Source organism: Delphinapterus leucas, chromosome 7, assembly GCF_059928025.1.
Source record: "Delphinapterus leucas isolate spDelLeu-1000000601 "Yukka" chromosome 7, BTC_Dleu_Yukka2, whole genome shotgun sequence".
NCBI lineage: Eukaryota > Metazoa > Chordata > Mammalia > Artiodactyla > Monodontidae > Delphinapterus > Delphinapterus leucas.
Genome location: NC_143135.1, coordinates 21,444,366 through 21,462,858, shown reverse-complemented (window position 1 = coordinate 21,462,858; position 18,493 = coordinate 21,444,366). Strand labels below are relative to the sequence as shown.

Sequence of the window (18,493 nt, the reverse complement as noted above, 5' to 3'; positions counted from 1 at the left end):
AGCCATTTTAAACACTGATCAAAAAAACACTTAAAAAAACAAAAAACAAAAAACACCTGGAGGGGTGATGGAACCCACCCCCTGCCTCCAGCTGTGTAGAGCAGAATGGGGATGGGTGGATCCTGAATAAACCGCAAAGGTGATCAGAGATGAAAACATGTGCTCTGAGCATTTGTCAAGGTGAACGGATTTCAAGCCTCCCCACAGCAATGCCTAATTTAACAAGAACTATATTTTACTCTTATCTGTTCTCCCCAACATAGCCCATGTTGTACCTCTGTCGGAAACCAGAAACCTCAGTTTTCTCGTATTTTGAAAGCCCTATGTGTATATAGCACAGTGGATTACCGGTTACTCTTCACAGTGGTGCAGGAGGTGAGCAGAGCGTGCTGGAAGCGGCAGACCCTGGCAACTTCGTGGGAGAGACTGCGGGAGGCGGCACTCAAGGCGGTCGCTGGATCCTAAGAGCACGCGCATGCGCCTGGGGGCACGCAGCTCAGCTATCGCGAGGCTCACGCTGCGCAGCCGCACTCTTTCGTGTTTAGCCGAGCTGCGGAGAGGTGGCAACCTACAGCTGCTCCGGCTGTTTGCACGGTCTCGTGGAGCTGCTCACAGCCACCGCCTGCCTGCGGGGACGAAAGACAAACTCTTTGCAGGATTCTGTGGTACTGGCTGGGTCCTGCCGAGTCACATATTTACTGGTCTTGAGCAAAATGGAGACCAGTATTTACATTAAGCTGATGCACCTCCCTGGAGGCCCCACCTTGATCTTCCAGACGAACACGTACAAGCTGGTGGATGCTGTGGTTTCCTCGCTGTACCCGTGTGCTTGAGTGGCAGTTTGCCCATCCTTCCCTTCTGGTGCTGAGCAGCCTTGGCCCCCATGATGTGCACGTGAAGCTCATGGCCACCGTGTACCAGAACCTGTTTTTCCATCTATGTGCGCAAGGCGAATGTGAACGCCGTCAAGCGCCAAATTCTCATCAACTACGGTCCCTACTCCCAGGAGCTGGAATCCCGCTATCATAGCATGAAAGTTGTTGTGGGAGCATGTTGCGGAATGATGAAGCTTCTCAGGAGATGAGCTCCCTGCAGGACATGGGTGAGTTCTGGCCATAGGCTTGCGCCTTTGAGGCAGAGCTGGATTGCGCGCACAGTGTTACCGAGCTGCCCCAGGCGGCTGCCCGGCGCTACCAGTACTGGGCCTCGCATAACCTGCAGCTCATCAGGACCCAGGAGGGTGTTGGGGAGGGGAACATGCTGCCTACAGTTTCCTGCACAAGACTTTGGGGGAACTGCAGGCCACCCTCGTAGCCAAGAAGGAGAAGCTGCAGCTCAAGGCCCAGAGGGAGGACAGGCAGGCCCAGAACTTCCAGAACAAGTAGGAGCAGTGAGAGACCCGTTAGAAGAAAATCCTGGGGGCATGAAGAGGGCACGGGCAGAGGCTAGTGGAGACTGTGATGCTGAGGACCCCGGGGGAACCCCTAGAAGCAGAGGGAGCCAGCCAGCAGGAGGGGGGGCAAGGTGAAACCCAGTATTCCCGTCAGGCGGTGGGCAAGGAGCCTGACACCGGTCCTGAAGGTGCACAGACAGCCCGCCAGGCCCTCAGGCTATAAGTAACCATGAAGGAGGGCATACTGAGGCAGGGGCCTACATGGTGATTGGAGGCTTCCAAAGACCACTACTAAGAGCATTTTTACACTTTTGTGAGTTTTTTTAAATTGGTGTCTTTTTGTCTCAGTTTGGTGGTGATGTACTTTCCAGTGGGAGGTAAAATGACAGATATATAGGCAAAGTTAACTTTTCTACAAACTCTAATCCCACGGCTCCAAAAGTTTGATTAGATTCAAAATCATTTCAGCAGAACCTTATTATAAGCTTAGACATTGTTCGGTTGGCTGTTGTCTCCCATTCGCCTCTTTAAACAAGGTTCTTAAGGATGGGTGGAGGACAGTGGGAAGAGAAAGGTGGAAAGGATGCCACGGCCAGGTGGAAACACAAATATAACCCATTTGGGGGCACACAGGTCAGTCCTGGGTCCTAATGGCCCACTCTTTTCCCAGTAAATTCTCCTGGGACAAATAAAAAAGACAACTTCCTAGGAGATTCTAACCATGGAATAACACTATGGGTATTTAAGTTATCAACCCTCACTAAATGGCTCCTGAAGGCAACTGGATTGAAAAAGTTTTAAATCCTGTAGCCAAAACGAGGATCTATGTCAAACAGCAGCTTGTTTCTCATTCCCATAGCATTTCATGGCATTGAGTTTTTGGATCATATGTAGTGTTTTATGGAAGGGTTTTATTGTTGTTACAAAGTAAATATGAAATATAATAGAAAACTCAGGTTGCAGACAGTTAAACTGTGTAATAAGGGAATTTATAGGGAAGGAGATAAATAGCTATGGGAAGACTGGGTCTGTAAAACATTTCTAGGATGCCATGATTGTTGGTAGGGATAAATTCCTTTTCTCTTAAGAGAGTAGTATTTTGTGTAGAGGTCTTAAAATATCTGTGAGGGTCCCTAAGGGAGAGAGATTATATTAAGTTTAATGGTGAAACAGAAATAGAAAAATAGTAGTAAATCAGTAAAGAATTTAGATAGAAAGGTATTGAATTTATTTTCCATTTAATTTTCATGCACATACTTGTGTGATCTGTAAACATGTTATCCATTTGAAATGGAAAGTGCATTTTTTTGTTTTGTTTTGATTTTTTTTAATGAGCATTAAGAGATGTGAGGATTTTGATGTAGTCAATTACAATTAGGAAATTGATTGTGATGCTCTGTTTTAGCTGATGTTGAGTCAAATCACCTAAAGTCTTGTTCAGTTATAGTGTTTAAATACTAAAAGGAGTTACTGTTTATCATTCATTCACCCATTTATTAGACAAATATTTATTGAGAGCCTACTATGTGCTTGGCAGTGTTGTAGGTCCTAAAAATACAGCCATACAATAAATATTCAGAGGACCTCCCTTCATGATGCTTATATTCTAGAAGGGACAAAAACTACAAGCAGCTAGAAAATTAATGTATATTATTCAGTAGTAAGAATAAAGTTAGTGGGCCTTCCCTGGTGGCGCAGTGGTTGGGAGTCGACCTGACAATGCAGGGGACACGGGTTCGTGCCGCGGAGCGGCTGGGCCCGTGGGCCGTGGCCGCTGGGCCTGCGCGTCTGGAGCCTGTGCTCCACAGCGGGAGAGGCTGCAGCAGTGAGAGGCCCGCGTAACGCAAAAAAAAAAAAAAAAAAAAGAATAAAGTTAGTTAAAGGGACATAGAGTGACGGAGTTTGCTATGTTAGAGGGCTCAGGAAAGGCATCCTTGAGGGTGTGTCATTTGTCTTGAGTGAAGTGAGGGAATAAGTTATTTGACTATCGATGTGAAGAATATTTCAAAAAGGAAGACAGGAGAGGCACATACTTTAAGTTGCAATATATTCTCTGAGTTTGAGAAATTGTAAGATCAGGTTGATCAGTAATCAAGGAGAATATTGGTAGGAATGAGGCCAGAGAGGTAGAGGGGAGCCAGATAATATAGGGATTTGTAGGAGACTACTGAAGGATTTTAGAGCAGGAGAGTGACATAATCTGATTTACATTTTAGAAATATTTTATGTGTGAACAATCGTTAATAGGAGGAAAAAAGCAGAAGTGGAGAGACCAATTCAATAGCTATTTTAGTTGTACTGGAGAGAATGTTGTTCCCCTGGGCTAGGGAGATTGCCTGGGAAGAGGTGAAAAGTGGTCATATTTCAGATACATTCTGAAATGTCAAAAACTTTTGATAAGTTCTTATATATAATATCTAATTTAATCTTCAAAATAACTGTATGAGGAAAACAGATATTGTCATCACCTCCATTTCTAGAGGGTCTGTGGGTGAAAGATATCAAGTAACTTTCTCAGTGTCCCTGCATTGGTAAATGATAGAATTAAACATGATTAAACCTGGATTTGGCCATCTCCATTACTTGAGATTTTGCCCATAACATTACATTGCCTTTTTTTTTTAAACCTAATCCATAAAGTAGACCATGACAGGACAACAATAGAAAAATGGCCTCAAATGTCAGGCATAGTTGCAGTGAAATGGAACTCATTTGTTGTATTGTTTACTTTTTGCTGTCAAAGATGGATTCCCTGCAGCATCACCTTTGAATAAAACCTTTAATCCCAGAACTGGAAAAGGAAAGATACTAGGAATTGCAGATAGTAGGCCTGTAGATAGAGGAGGAAAAGGAATGTCACATCCTTCCTGCCCCCGACAATCCACCATGAGAACAAGGACAAATTATGTTTTATTTATTTATTCTTTTTTAGGCTGAAGAATTTATTTTCTCAGCAAATGATCTCAATTAATGATCAATTTGTAAGGTAAATGAACCAAATTTAACAATGGTTTCTGTCAACAAACTTTTAAAATATTTTATAATTTAAACAAATGTACAGTTGTACAACCTTCACCATAATGCAGACTTAGAGCATTCCACTGTTCCTCAGAGTTAATCCACACTCGCACACTCAACTGTAGGAAGCCACTAGTTTTCTTTCATTACCTATAAATCTACCTTTTCTAAATTATTCATATAAATAAAATCATGCATTGTAGTTTTTTTACGTTTAGCTCCTATCTCTTAGCCTACTGTTTTTGAGGTTATCCAAGTTGTAGTGTGAATTGGTAGTTCATTCCTTTTTATGGCTGAGTAATATTCCATAATATGGGTGTACCACATTACTCATTTGTCAGTTGATGGACTATTGGGTTGTTCCTAATTTTGGACAGTTAGGACTAATGATGCGTGAACATTCATACACGTGTTTTTATGTGGACCTGTTTTCATTTTTCTTGGATAGATTCCTACAAGTGACATTGCTGAGTTGTATGGTAAATAACTGTTTAATTTTTTAAGAAACATTTTCCAAAGTGTCTGTACCACTTTTATCTTCCCACTAGCAGTGCATGATGGTTCTAATTTTTCAGTATCTTCTCTGACAGTATTGTCTGACATTTTCATTAGAGCCATTCTAATGGGTGTGTAGTTGTGTCTCTTTATGAATTTAGCATTTTCCTAATGATTAATAATGTGAGCATATTTCAAGTGCTTATTAGCCGTTCATATATCTTTTTTTGTTAAATGTTCAAATGTTTCGCTGATTTTTAAGTTGGGTTGTTTGTCTTATTGAGTTGTAAGGATTATATATTGTGCACACAAGTCTTTATTATTAGATATATGATTTTCAAATATTTTTCTCCTAGTTTATGGCTTGACTTTTCATAATGATATTTTTTGAAACACAAAAAATAATTTTGATGAGGTTCAGTTTATCAGTTAATTATTTTATGGATCACGTTTAAAGTCTAAGAATATTTTGCCAAACTCAAGATCATAATGATATTCTGTTATTTTCTATAAGTTTTGTAGTTTAATTCTTACATTTAGGTCTATGAGATTACTTGATCCATTAACATGGTTATTTTCCCATTTATTTAGAACTTCCTAGATTTCTTTCAACAATGCTTTGTAGTTTTAAGTATAAGATGCACTTCTTTGAATATTAAGTGTATTCCTAGGTATTTTATTCTTTGATCTTACTGTAAATGAAATTGTTTTCTTAATTTCATTTTTGTATTATTCACTGCTAGTATATGGAAATACAGTTGGTTTAAATATGTTTGTCTTGTATCTTGCAATCTTGATGAACTCCTTAATTAATTCTAACAGTATTTTAGTGACTTCCATAGGATTTTCTATATAGAAAATCATGTCATCTGCAAATAAGATAATTTTTCTATATCTTTTTCTTGTTACATAGCCATGGCAAGAATATCCAGTACAAGGTTGAACAGATGTGGCAAGAATGCACATAGTTGAGTCATTCCTCATCTTTGGAGGAAAGCATTCATTTTCACCATTAAGGGTTATGTTAGGTGTGGATATTTCATAAGGGTGTAGCCCTCATGATGAGATTAGTGCCCCTATAAGAAGAAAGCTATTTCTTTCTGTTTTCCATCATATCATAATACAATGAGAAGGATGCTATCTACAAACCTGGAAAAGGGCTCTCACTAGGAACCAAATCAACCAGCACCTTGATTTTGGACTTCCCAGCCTACAGAACTGTAATAAATTTCTGTTGTTTAAGCCACCTAGTCTATGATATCTTGTTAGAGCACCCTGAACCAACTAAGACGGTTGTGGTATATAATATACTTTTTCGTGGTATATATATATATATAATTTTGTGATATATATATGCATATATAATTTTTCCTTCTTGTTTTGGTAATTTGCGTTTCTTGAATTTTTCAAACAAAAAGCAATGAGTTCCATTGATTTTCTCAATTGTTTATGTGCTTTTTATTTCATTGATGTCTCTACTAATATATTTTATTTCCTTGCTTCTGGTTGTTTTACTTGTTTAGTTTGCTAATGGTTATCTAGTTTCTTAAGGTGGAAGCTCAGGTTATTATTTTGAGATCTCTTTTTCTGATATTGGTCATATAGGTATAAATTTCCCTCTAAGCACTGTTTCAGGTACATTGCATAAATCATATGTTGTATTTTCCTTTTCATTCATTTCAGAATATGTTCTGTTTTGCCTGTGATGTCTTTTTTGATCAATGAGTTATTTGGAATGGTGTTTTTAAAATTAATATCAGGGGATTTTTCATATTTTTTGTTGTTGTTGATTTCTAATGTATTTCCATTGTGGTCAGATCACATACTATGTATGAGTTCCTTACTTTTAAATGTATTATGACTTGTTTTATTACCTAGCATATGATCTGATCTATTCTGGAGAATGATGCATGTAAAGAATGTGGATTCCACTGTTGTTGGGTAGAAATTACTATAGCTCTCTGTTAGGTTGATACTGTTCAAGTCTTGTATATAGTTCAGGACTTTTTTGATTAGTTCTACCAATTATTGAGAGCAGTGTATCAAACTTTCTCACTCATTTCTCTGTTCAATTTTGTTCATTTTTTGTTTCATATATTTTGGGCCTGTAAGTTACATATATGTTTATAATTATTGCATCTTCCTGATGCATTGACCCTTTTATCATTATCAAATTCGTTGTTTGTCTCTAATAATATTTTTTGCCTTAAAGTGTATTTTGTCTTATATTGATATAGCATTCCAGCTGTCTTAATGCTTACTGTTTGCATGATAAATCTTTTCATATCCAGTCTAATTTTGTCTTAGTCTAAGGCAGATATATATAACAGCTTGTAGTTGGTTTTGGTTTTTTATTTGTTTACAGCCTGAGAGTCTTTGCCTATTGATTGGGGTATTTAGACCATTTGCACTCAAAGTAATTATGGGTATGGTTGGATTTATCTTTGTCCTTTGTAATTTGTTTTCTAGATGTTTGATCACTTATTGTATCTCACTGTTTCTCCCTGACTGCACTTTTTGGTGATGAATTAGTATTTTTTAATGTACCATTTTCACTCCTCTGTTGATTTTTAAGTGCATTTTTGCATTTTTGGTTGTTTTCCAAGTGGTTGTTTTAAGAATTATAATATGCTTATTAATTTGTCACAAGGCACTTCATATTAATACTAACTCAATTTTGGTTAAAGTATCAAATTTTGTTCCAGTATACTTTTATTCCTTCTCCCTTTCCTTTTGCTGTTATGGTTATGTATGTTATATTGGTATGTATCAGGAACCCAAACAATAGATTGTTATAATTATCACTTTATATAGGTTTTTGCTTTATATAAAAGTTAAGAAAGAAGGGAAAATATATTTATATAAATCTATAGAAAATGGATTTGGATTTATATTGTTTGTATTAACTCATATATTTGCAACTTCCCATGATCCTGTGAATTTCAGTTGCAATCTAGTGTCATTTTTTTGTCAGCCTGGAGAAATTCCATTACTATCTCTGGTAAGGCACTTCTGCTAGCAATAAATTTTCTCAGTTTTTATTTAACATTTATTTTTGTATAATTATTTTGCAATGTATAGAACTTTTTGTTATCCTACTTAGGTTTGTTGAGTTTCTTGGTTGTGTAGATTTTTGTTTTCATCAAATTTGGAAGTTTTTAGTTATTATTTTATCAAATATTTTGTCAGCTCCTTCTTTTTATTCCTGTTAACAGTAATCAGTCTCAGGAATATGCTTGTCTTCTGACCACATAATATCAAGCTAGTAGACATATGTTGACCTCTCCCATTCACCTGCCTCTGAGAAGTCACATCTCTGCTGTGTTGCTGGGCATGGGTGATACCTGTCACTCCAAATAAAGTTAGCCCATTTTGCCCACTGCAGAGAATCTTATAGTCCTTGTGACTTGACCCATCCTGGCAGAACTGCCATGGTGAGCTGGGGTGGGGGTGGGGAAAAGATGGGAGGCCAGGCCAGAATGCATAGATCTCCACTTTTCTTATTCAACGTCCAGCAGTTTTGAAACCATAAATACTTTTCAGATTGATTCTGCCTTTGGGTGATTTTTGAGAAGTGAAATTGTTTTCTTGGTTTTTGTTTTGTTGTGTTTTTGGTCTATTTGTTTGGCTTTTCAGTTGTTTTTGAGGAGAGGATTTGCCATTCTTTTCAATCAGCCATAGCCATAATTCCTGCCGCTCTTAAACAACTTTGTTTTGACTGATGAATGAATTGGGTTAGAGTTTGGGCCTGTAGATCGGAACAATTTCCCACCAAACTGCATGACACACTGCTTTCTGATGTGGAGGGGCTATTAATTAGGACAGTTTGAGATGAAAAGCTGATTTCTCCCTCAATTCTTTGTTCAAATACGATGCAAAACTTTTTAAAAATATCAAAAAAGTCAAAGCTTGCACCACAGACTGTGGAGGCATAGATTGTGAGAAAATTTGCCATTTAGGAGATTTTAAAATTTATCTTTGAAGTATATTAGTTCAAAAAGTTATTTACTGTTTTTTGTTTTGTTTTGTTTTCCTTTCCATCTCTTGCAAGAAAGGAGGTTCATGCCAGGCCACATCGTACTTTCAGCTGTTTAAAACTTTCCGGTGCTTTCTTGCTGCCCCATCAGGGGATATCATTTGCTAAAGCAATTCAGTTATCATGCTCTTTATTTTACTCAAACCCTGTGAGAACTCAGAAGTGTGCTAAATTGGGAAATTTGATGAAGGAACAATATCTTAGAGATAATCATCTTGCTTCAACAAAATGCTTCTTTATTTTAATGGGGCAGGATAAAAACGAACATGCATTTTAAATGCCCTCACCCATGTCATTAATTGCACCATAAGTTGCTTAAAAGAAACAATTACTACAATTCTGGTTGACTCAAGTATTTCACTAAACTTGGCAAGGCTTCCTCTTTCAACTAGAGTATTATGATTATGAAGCAGTAACAAAAAACAAGTTATTTCTGTCTGAAAATTTATAAGAGAACTAAAGAAAAAATATTTACAGTAAGTAATTATACCCTTAAAGTATTTGCATTTATGTGTTTCATTTTTATTTAAATAGAAGTCAATTTTTGTAGCTTTCTATGACAGAAACTGATACTTATACCCCAATATCAATTTTTATCACCCTCCTTTTAATAATAGTATTACCTCCATTTTACCTGGGTTTATACCTGCTCAATTATAGACTACATTTTCCTATCTACATTGCATATAGGAGTGGTCATGAAACTCAGCCTCAGAGAGGTTAATTGACATGCCAAATGTCACAAAGTAGTTTCTTGTGGAACTGGGACATGAAACCATATATTCAACTCTAATAAAAACTTTCGATGCTAAAATAATCTAAACCTTGGGTATATGTTAACTCAAAATTAGCCACAGTTTCCTTCTACTATGGATTTCATTCTTAACAGACAACAGTTATATTATTCACATTAATATTTTTTCTTTTTTGATCTTTAGGAACAAAATAAAAACTATTCTCAGTGGAGAGAGTTTATTCATATTCATTTTAAACCTAATCATGTTTAGATAATGTAATAATAATGAACTGAAAACGGTCAAAGAGGGCTCACTATTCAAATGGTAATAGAATTTCCATCAATCGTAAGATAAAATACCAGACAATGAAGATGCAACTGCAGTATAATAAGTCATTCTAATGCTGTGCATGCAATAGAATCAACAGACTATTAGTTCAGTTTTATCCACAAAAGAAAGGAAGAAAATTAAGAGATCATAATCTTCCGGTCAACCTCTGAAGCAGAGAAGATGTTGACTTTAGGTTGCATGTGGCCCATTTAAAATGATCCAATATCAGGGATCCATATGAAAGCAGACATTTTTATTTGGAAGTAATTTAGCCATTTTATTATTTTTGTTATTGTGAGTTTAGGTTTCTAACTCTGTCCTCTACCTCCTCATACTTTAGAATGGAGGGAGCTGTTTTGGTGGATGGAAAATGATAGGAGTTAGAAGATACGGAAGCAGAGGTTTCTTTATTGACTGTTGACTAGCTTAGTCAAGTTCAGTGAAGTCGCTGAGTCGAATCTTTTTACTGTGCCCGGTTGGGTTCCTTTACCTGAAAATGAGAATAGTTTCATATTTCATCAATTCTAAGACCTATTTTTCTGTTTCCAATTTTATCCTCTTTTAAATTGGAACGCATAGAACAATAAATAGCATCTTATAAGTGACAGCATGTTTTCATTCTTAGTTGTACTTAAGATGGTGGTGCATCTTTTAGTTGATGGTGCCATTGATTTGATCAGATCACTTTGGATCTTGTAGAGAAAATCTAGAAAAAAGTTAAAAGCGGGATGCCATTTTAAGACATCAGAAATATTAGAGATATTGAAATTACTTCAGCTTTTTAAAAAAGTGCCTAAACAATTGCTTAAAAGCAAGGCTGATTGGAAGGGGAATGAAGTTCTTTCTCATCTTTCATAGCATAGTCACTTGATACAATTTCAGCTTAATTAAACTTGTAAAGTGTAGTTAAAAATGAATTATTTCAACCTCAATATTTCTCATCGTTTTTAATTAAATTTTGTATTGAATTATTTTAGCAATACCTTTACTGTTAAGAAATAATTCTTTAAATTTAGTAACTATTTTAGTTTAGGTATAAGCCAACATTTTTGTTAAATATATTAATTTTCATTGAATAATCGCAATATTTTATTTTTAAAATATAAGGAATATGAATCCATGTTTAATAATGTCTTTATAAATAACAATCTTGTGATTCATCCTATCTATCTATACTGATAGAATGACTGACAAGATCACAAGATATGTATAATGTCTCAGTATCCTGAATGAAGTGCCCTGAATGTTGATAATTGTTATTTCTCAGTGGCAGGATTTGGGGTGATTTTATACCTTCTTCTTTATCCCTTTATTATTTTTTTAAAACTAAGAACATATCTATTTATAAATCTAGAAATGACAATAAAATTAAATAAACTTCTGTAGGTACACATATCTAACTAAATCCTATCCGTCACCCACATACCCCACTACACTTGTTGCAATCTGCTTCTATCTTGTGTGACTATACTCTTGAACTCTGCTGGTTGTAGCTGCATTTTGCAGTTATTCCTTCATCGGTCTTGTATAGTTCATCCCAAGATGTGGACAGCTATCTTACATTGTGTTCTTTAATAAACTACCCCTAAAGAGCAATTGAAAATGCCTTTGTAAAAAAATCTAGCATTGGCTTATCAACTAGAAAGTCAGTTTTGCATAGTGGTTAAGACGATGTCCATTGAGGTCACGTAACCATTAGGGCACTGCCAATTACAAAGTACGTGACCTTGAGCAAGCTACCTAACATCTCTCAAGACACAGTTTTCATTTCTAAAATACTGACTTAATGAACATACGAAGCTCAGAGAGTTATTGTAAAGATTACATTGTAAAACATTTGCAAAGGGCTTCCCTGGTGGCGCAGTGGTTGAGAGTCCGCCTGCCGATGCAGGGGACACGGGTTAGTGCTCCGGTCTGGGAAGATCCCACATGCCGCGGAGTGGCTGGGCCCGTGAGCCATGGCCGCTGAGCCTGTGCGTCCGGAGCCTGTGCTCCGCAACCGGAGAGGCCACAACAGTGAGAGGCCCGCGTACCGCAAAAAAAAAAACCCAAAAAAACAAACATTTGCAAAGCACTTGGCGTAATGACACACATGTAGAGCTTAGTCAGCAAAAGCCACACAGATAATCAGTTGCCACTGTCCTGAGTTCTGCAAAGGAGATGTACTGGACAATGGGGAGCACATGGCAGAAGGTCCAGACTATCAGGGGAGTCAGCGATGCTTCTAGTACGCTGTGAATCATCCATCCGCACCAGCATTTCCACAGATTATCTAGTGTTGTAGGAGACCTCTGTGAGATTCTGATGATGGTGAGGAAAAATAATTTCAATAATTAGAAATTGGTTTTCTGTTATTATTTTTAAAAATTCGGGAGATGTCATGTAAGTCTGTAGGAATCACTTGCCTGAGAGTAGCTCATTAGGTAATGAGAGGTCAAGGAATCTTACCCATATTGTAACTTATGATAACTTTAAGCTTAAAAGTGTTTTTCTCCTTTTTTTTAAAAAATTTTTAACAAGAGGTAAAGGAAGTTGAAAGAAAACTGAGATATACCCTGAAAAGTGGAGTTCATTACTCAAAGGAAAAGGATTACCAAAAAAAAAAAATCCCAAACCAACCAAACACCACCACACACAGCTAAAGATATTGGCATTTTCAAATACATATCCTGATGGCTTTTCAGTTATCAGTGAGTTTAATTGTTCTGACTCAGACACCTGCGTTTGATATATTTTCATAACCATGCCTTAAATATTACAGACAGCTTCCCAACAACTGACATATTAGGAGATATACTGGCAGTTGTATTGATAACACTAAATGGATCCTGCCCAGCCCAGTGCTAAAATGCCTGCTGGTTCTTCTTGCTGGAAAAAATATCTTCACTCTGCATATTCTACAGAGGGTCAGAATAGTATTTGAGAGGTGGTGCAGCTACCTTCCTTGAAGACTGTCTGGGAATGGCTGTAAGGTGGACACAGCAAACACAGCATTCAAGCTTTGGGATGATTGTTTCAAGCACCATGCTTTAGAAAGTCTAAACTGACTGTTGCAAAGTCACAAAGCATTGACTTAGGAAGTGAAGCAGTTGGGGAAAGGTAGTGAAATGAACAAAAGAGCTGCTTCAACAATTTGAAAAACCTTGAAGTCCTTTCCACCAAAGCACCAATAAATCTACAGGGCAAACAGAATTACTCCAGCACCTTCACAAACATGTTCCCAAAGCTACATTTTACTTTGTTTGTTTTTGTTTTCAATCTTTAATCATAGCTTTCACATAACTTCCTGGATAGACATATGTTGGGGGAAATGAGGGACCATAGTGGTCACTGCTCAGTGCTCTTACATAAGTAACTACACTTGGAATGATACCCATTTCTTGCAGTCCCCACCCCCCAGGTTGGTAGGTACAACAACTGAGCATATGTATTTGAGGTTTTCAAAACTAAGTTGATAAATCTAATAAATATGTTGAAAGCAAAAAGTCATCAAGAGTCAGTTTATATCCATCCTCTACCCGTCCCCGATGAGACAATTGCTATAATTGCTTCTCTTGCAGAACGTTATCTAAGTGCCAAGTTATGCAGGGAATGAAGCGTTACCTAGCAATATGGCCAACTTTCAATTATCCATGGCAATGGGAGTCAGGGATAGTAGAGACAATTAAAATTCACAGACTGTCTTCAAACTTAAGTTTAATCACTTACATCCTGCTCCCCTTGCACGAAGCACACTAGAAGTGCTACCTGGAGATGATATCTTTTGATTCAGGTTTTATCTCTTTCCATGTTCCTTGTCCTCCAAACAGGGGAAACAACAGAAAGCCTTATTTCGTCTTTATATCTTCAGGGCCTAATAAAAAATTTGGATCATAGTGGATGTTCAAAAAATATTGAACTGTTAGAATGGAATGGAATGGAAGGAAAGGATCTTTGCTGTTCCTGAACTGGAAACTGGATGTGAGCCTTACTTATTTTTGCAGGCGAGACCAACCCGACTTTTATAGTATCCAAAGAATACAACTAGCTTTCCCTTTAAAGTTATTATACTTACACCCATACATTCATTCATTCATTTATTCATTCACAGATGTTTATTAAATGTTTAAAATGTGCCAGTCTTTGTGTTTGAGTACTGGATATTTAGCAGAAAAAAGATAAATAAGATTCCTTCCTTCATGGAGCTTAGAATTCTAGTTGGAGGAGTCAGATTTAAAAAAAGCAAATAAAAAAAATGTTAGTGGCATGCATTAGTGTTATGAGGAAAATGCACGGAGACAAATACAATGTAATTTGTGTCATGAGAGGCACTAATATAGCAAGATTAGGAATTCCTGTCTGTTGGAAGATAGACCCTGCCACGCAAGGGGTCAGAGAAAGAGAGTTCCAGGTAAAAAACTCTTAAGTAGAGAAAGAATTTTGAATCTGGGGAGCAATGTCAGGTAGTGTCAACTCTCAACTCTTACATCACTCCTCCAAACTGGGATCAGTTGTGAGCCAAAAAGTACTCTCTTTCCTCAGTTTCAAATAGAAGCTTTAAAATCCTAATTCCTAGGTCAAAAGAACTGATTTGTCACCATATTTAGGCCATAAATCCATCTGAGACTCTAATTAAATGTATGACTCTTCTGTCAACTTGTAATATACACACACAAAACACACACATCCTGTGTGTGTTTTAAATAATGATGGACTTCAACGAAAACAGATCATTTTGTCATTGGAAGCTCAGAATACTTTATTCAGTCATTTATTGAAGGCTGCTTTGTGTTAGGTACTACTCTACATACTGAGGTTGAACACAGAAAAGACGTAGTTCTCATGGAGCTCTGTCTAGGGCATAATTTTTAGGTGGCTTTACAAATGCCTGTGACCTTGTTTTCTGCTGTCACTGCTTTTTTGGGCCACACATTCTTGTAATTGCCCACTGCCAGGAACATGCTAATATGTCCACATAATCTCAGTTTTCTAGGTCTGAGTGTCTCCTCCCAGTTGATGGTTTACTCACCACCAATAGGTTCAGTATGTATTTTTCCTTAATAATTTTTAAGAAATAATTGACATATAATAAATTGCACATATAGAAAATGTACAATTTGATAAGTTTTATCATATGTATACAACTGTAGAACCATCACCACAATCAAGATAATATATTCATCATCCCTCAAGTTTACTGCTGCCCCTTTGTAACCTCTTCCTCCTCTCATATCTCCCATCGGGCAACTACTGATCTGTTTCCTGTCAGTACAGATTAGTTTGCATTTCCTAGAATATATTAATAGACTCTTAGAGTATTACTCTTTTTTTGGTGTAGCTTCTTTCACTCAACATAATTATTTTGAGATACCTCAATATTGTTTAATGTATCAATAGATTGTTCATTTTTTATTACTGAAATATAATTCACATACTATAAAATTCACCCCTTTAAAGTATATAATTCAGTGATTTTTAGTATATTCAAAAGATCAACGCAACTGTCTAATTCCAGAACAATTTCATCTCCCCCAAAAGAAATCCCATACCCGTTAGCAGTCAGTCCCATTTCGTCTTCCCCCAAATCCCGGGAACCACCAATATGCTTTCTGTTTCTATGAATTTGCTTATTCTGGACATTTCACGTAAATGGATCATGTAATATGGGGTCCTCTGTGGCTTCCTTCACTTAGCATAATGTTTTCAAGCTTCATCCTTGTAGCATGTATCAGTGCTTCTTTCTTTTTCATGGCTGAATCCCACTGTATGGATATATTACATTTTGTTTATCCACTCTTCACTTGATGGGCACTAGGGTTGTTTTCACTTTGGGGCTCTTATGAATAGTGCTGCTATGAACATTTTGTGTGAAAATACGTTTTCAGTTTTCCTGGGTATATACCTAGGAGTGGAATTGCTGGGTCATAAGGTAACTCTGTGTTTAACTTTTGAGGAGCTGCCAAGCTATTTTCCAGGTGGCTGCAGCATTTCACATTCCCATCAGTGATGCATAAGAGTTTCAATTTCTCCACATCCTTGCCAAAACTTGTTATTGTCTGTCTTTTTGATTATAGCCATCTTAGTGGATGTGAAGTGGTATCTTGTTGATTTTACTTGCATTTCCCTAATGACCAATGATGTTAAGCATTTTTCCATGCGCTTATTGGCCATTTATGTATTCTTTGCAAAAATGTATATTCAAATCCTTTGTCCATTTTTAATTGAGTTATTATTAGTTTTTATTTTGGAGTTCTTTATATATTTTGTATACAAATCAGATATATGATTTGAAAGTATTTTCTCCCATTCTTTTGTACTTCCACTTTTTTTTTTTTTTTTTTTTTTTTTTTTTGTGGTACGTGGGCCTCTCACTGTTGTGGCCTCTCCCGTTGCGGAGCACAGGCTCCGGACGCGCAGGCTCAGCGGCCATGGCTCACAGGCCTAGCCACTCCGCGGCATGTGGGATCTTCCCGGACTGGGACACGAACCCGTGTCCCCTACATCGGCAGGCGGACTCTCAACCACTGCGCCACCAGGGAAGCCCTGTACTTCCACTTTTGATAGTGGCCTTTGAAACAAAAAAGTTTTTAAATTTGATGCAATCCAATTTATGTACTTTTTTCCTTGGTTGCTTGTGCTTTAGGTGTCATTTCTAAGAAACCATTGCCTAATTCCTGGTCATGAACATTTATGTCTGTTTTCTTTCAAGAGTTTTAAAGTTTTATCCCTCACATTTAGCTTTTTGATTAAATTCAAATTCATTTTGACTATGTTGGGAGGAAGATGTCCAACTTAGTCATTTGCAAGTGGATATCCAGTTGTCCTAGCATCATTTGTTGAAAAGACTATTCTTTCCCCATTAATTTGTCATGGTGCCCTTGTGAAAAATAATTTAACTATAAATGTATGGGGTTATTTCTGGAATCTCAATTCTATTCCATTGATCTATATGCCTATTCTTTTGAGAGTACCCTTTTGGTTATGGAGAATAAACATGGGATTTTGACCAATAGGTTGGTACAGTAGATAAAACAAATGGAGCAGCAGGAAAGGTATTAAACAAATGAATGGCAATTCAGAGTCTACAAAAACATTCTTCATTAAGGAAATACAGCATATTATTGGCTGAGAGAAAAGGGAAAGATATGAGAGTATTTGAGGTCTAATTCTGTTTACAATTTTATTTTAATATAAAATTCCAACTTTTGATGTCTAAAATTGTAACATGCTTCAAAAAAAGACATGTTAAATGTCAAAGTCATTCCTGGACCTTTCACTTACTCATGGATTATAGGTTGAATACCTTAGTTACAATCTGATAGGCAAGCACAGAGATGCTTTCATCCCTGGAATTAATCATCTCTTCAGACATAAGGAATTGTATTCCATTTCCGCATCCCACAGATCAATATAAAATGATGATGAAGAAACACTAATTTGTTTACAGTAGTGCTCTGTTGAGGAGGACATGGCAGGGGATGGCAAGAAGCAGCAGCATCTGAAATTTTATGCATGCTCTCTTAACTATTTTTTTTAATTTTGAAATTGAGCATGATAATTAAGTTCATGGGAGCTGGCTAAGATTGGGCAGCCAATTCACAGGTGTGGGAAACATCTGAGTCAACCCCTACCACTGGTGAGGGTGCCAAAGCGAACACCTGGCTGTGCATAGGAGTTGCTTTGTCTGCCAAAATCATTGCCGTGAAATGATCGGCAGAATGAACAGCAATCCAGAGACTGAGCACAACTGAACACTGAATGGAAAGAGGACACTGAGGATAAGAAATCCAAGGTAGAGAGCTAAAGGTTGGAGCAAATGCTGGTTAAATGCAGCAAGCAGAGTAACTTTTTCGATCACTGTTAGGACTTTTAGCACTAAGACTGGAGAATCATTGCTACTTTATCAGAACAGCATTCCAAACTCTTGTGACAACACAGTGCTTTGTGTTTAATATTAGAGTAGGAAGAAATCTTAAGATCATTTAGATTAAATGGATTGTCTGATATTTGAATATCCCTATAGCCAGGAACTAAACTAACCTTGATGTACAGCAGTGAATATATTGTGCTTACCTTCAGAGAACCCATAATGCTGATAAACGATTGGATTATAGCACATTTCTGATAATTACAATAAATGTGTTACAGTCATATACACGTTCTGTTTTAAAGGGCCAATATAGTTAGCAAAGTTACATTAGGAATGAATGCTGAGCTGGGCCTCTGCTAAGGATAGTATCAATTGTGAAGGACAGAGATTTCAGGTAGAAGGCAGGGGGGCGTCTGTAGCATAGCATGTTCAGGCAACTACATGGAGATATTCCTTTTATGGGCATATCACCTTTACATAGTTTTTTTTTAAGTCCTGCCTCCCTTCTGGCAGATCTTCCTATGTAACCTGAATAGGGCCAAGTTCCTAGAATTTCTAATGTGTAGCCGTATTTAGATCACTCCCTAGTATAATAGTGCTCAGTTTGTAGAATTAAACTTAGTGACTATGGTAGA

At 37.1% G+C, this 18,493-nt stretch overlaps 1 pseudogene; it reads left to right on the top strand.

Moving 5' to 3' along the window:
- Positions 1-2,914, top strand: part of LOC111179748 (suppressor of SWI4 1 homolog pseudogene) — a 72,564-nt pseudogene extending 69,650 nt beyond the window's left edge.
- Positions 2,915-18,493: the final 15,579 nt, after the last annotated feature.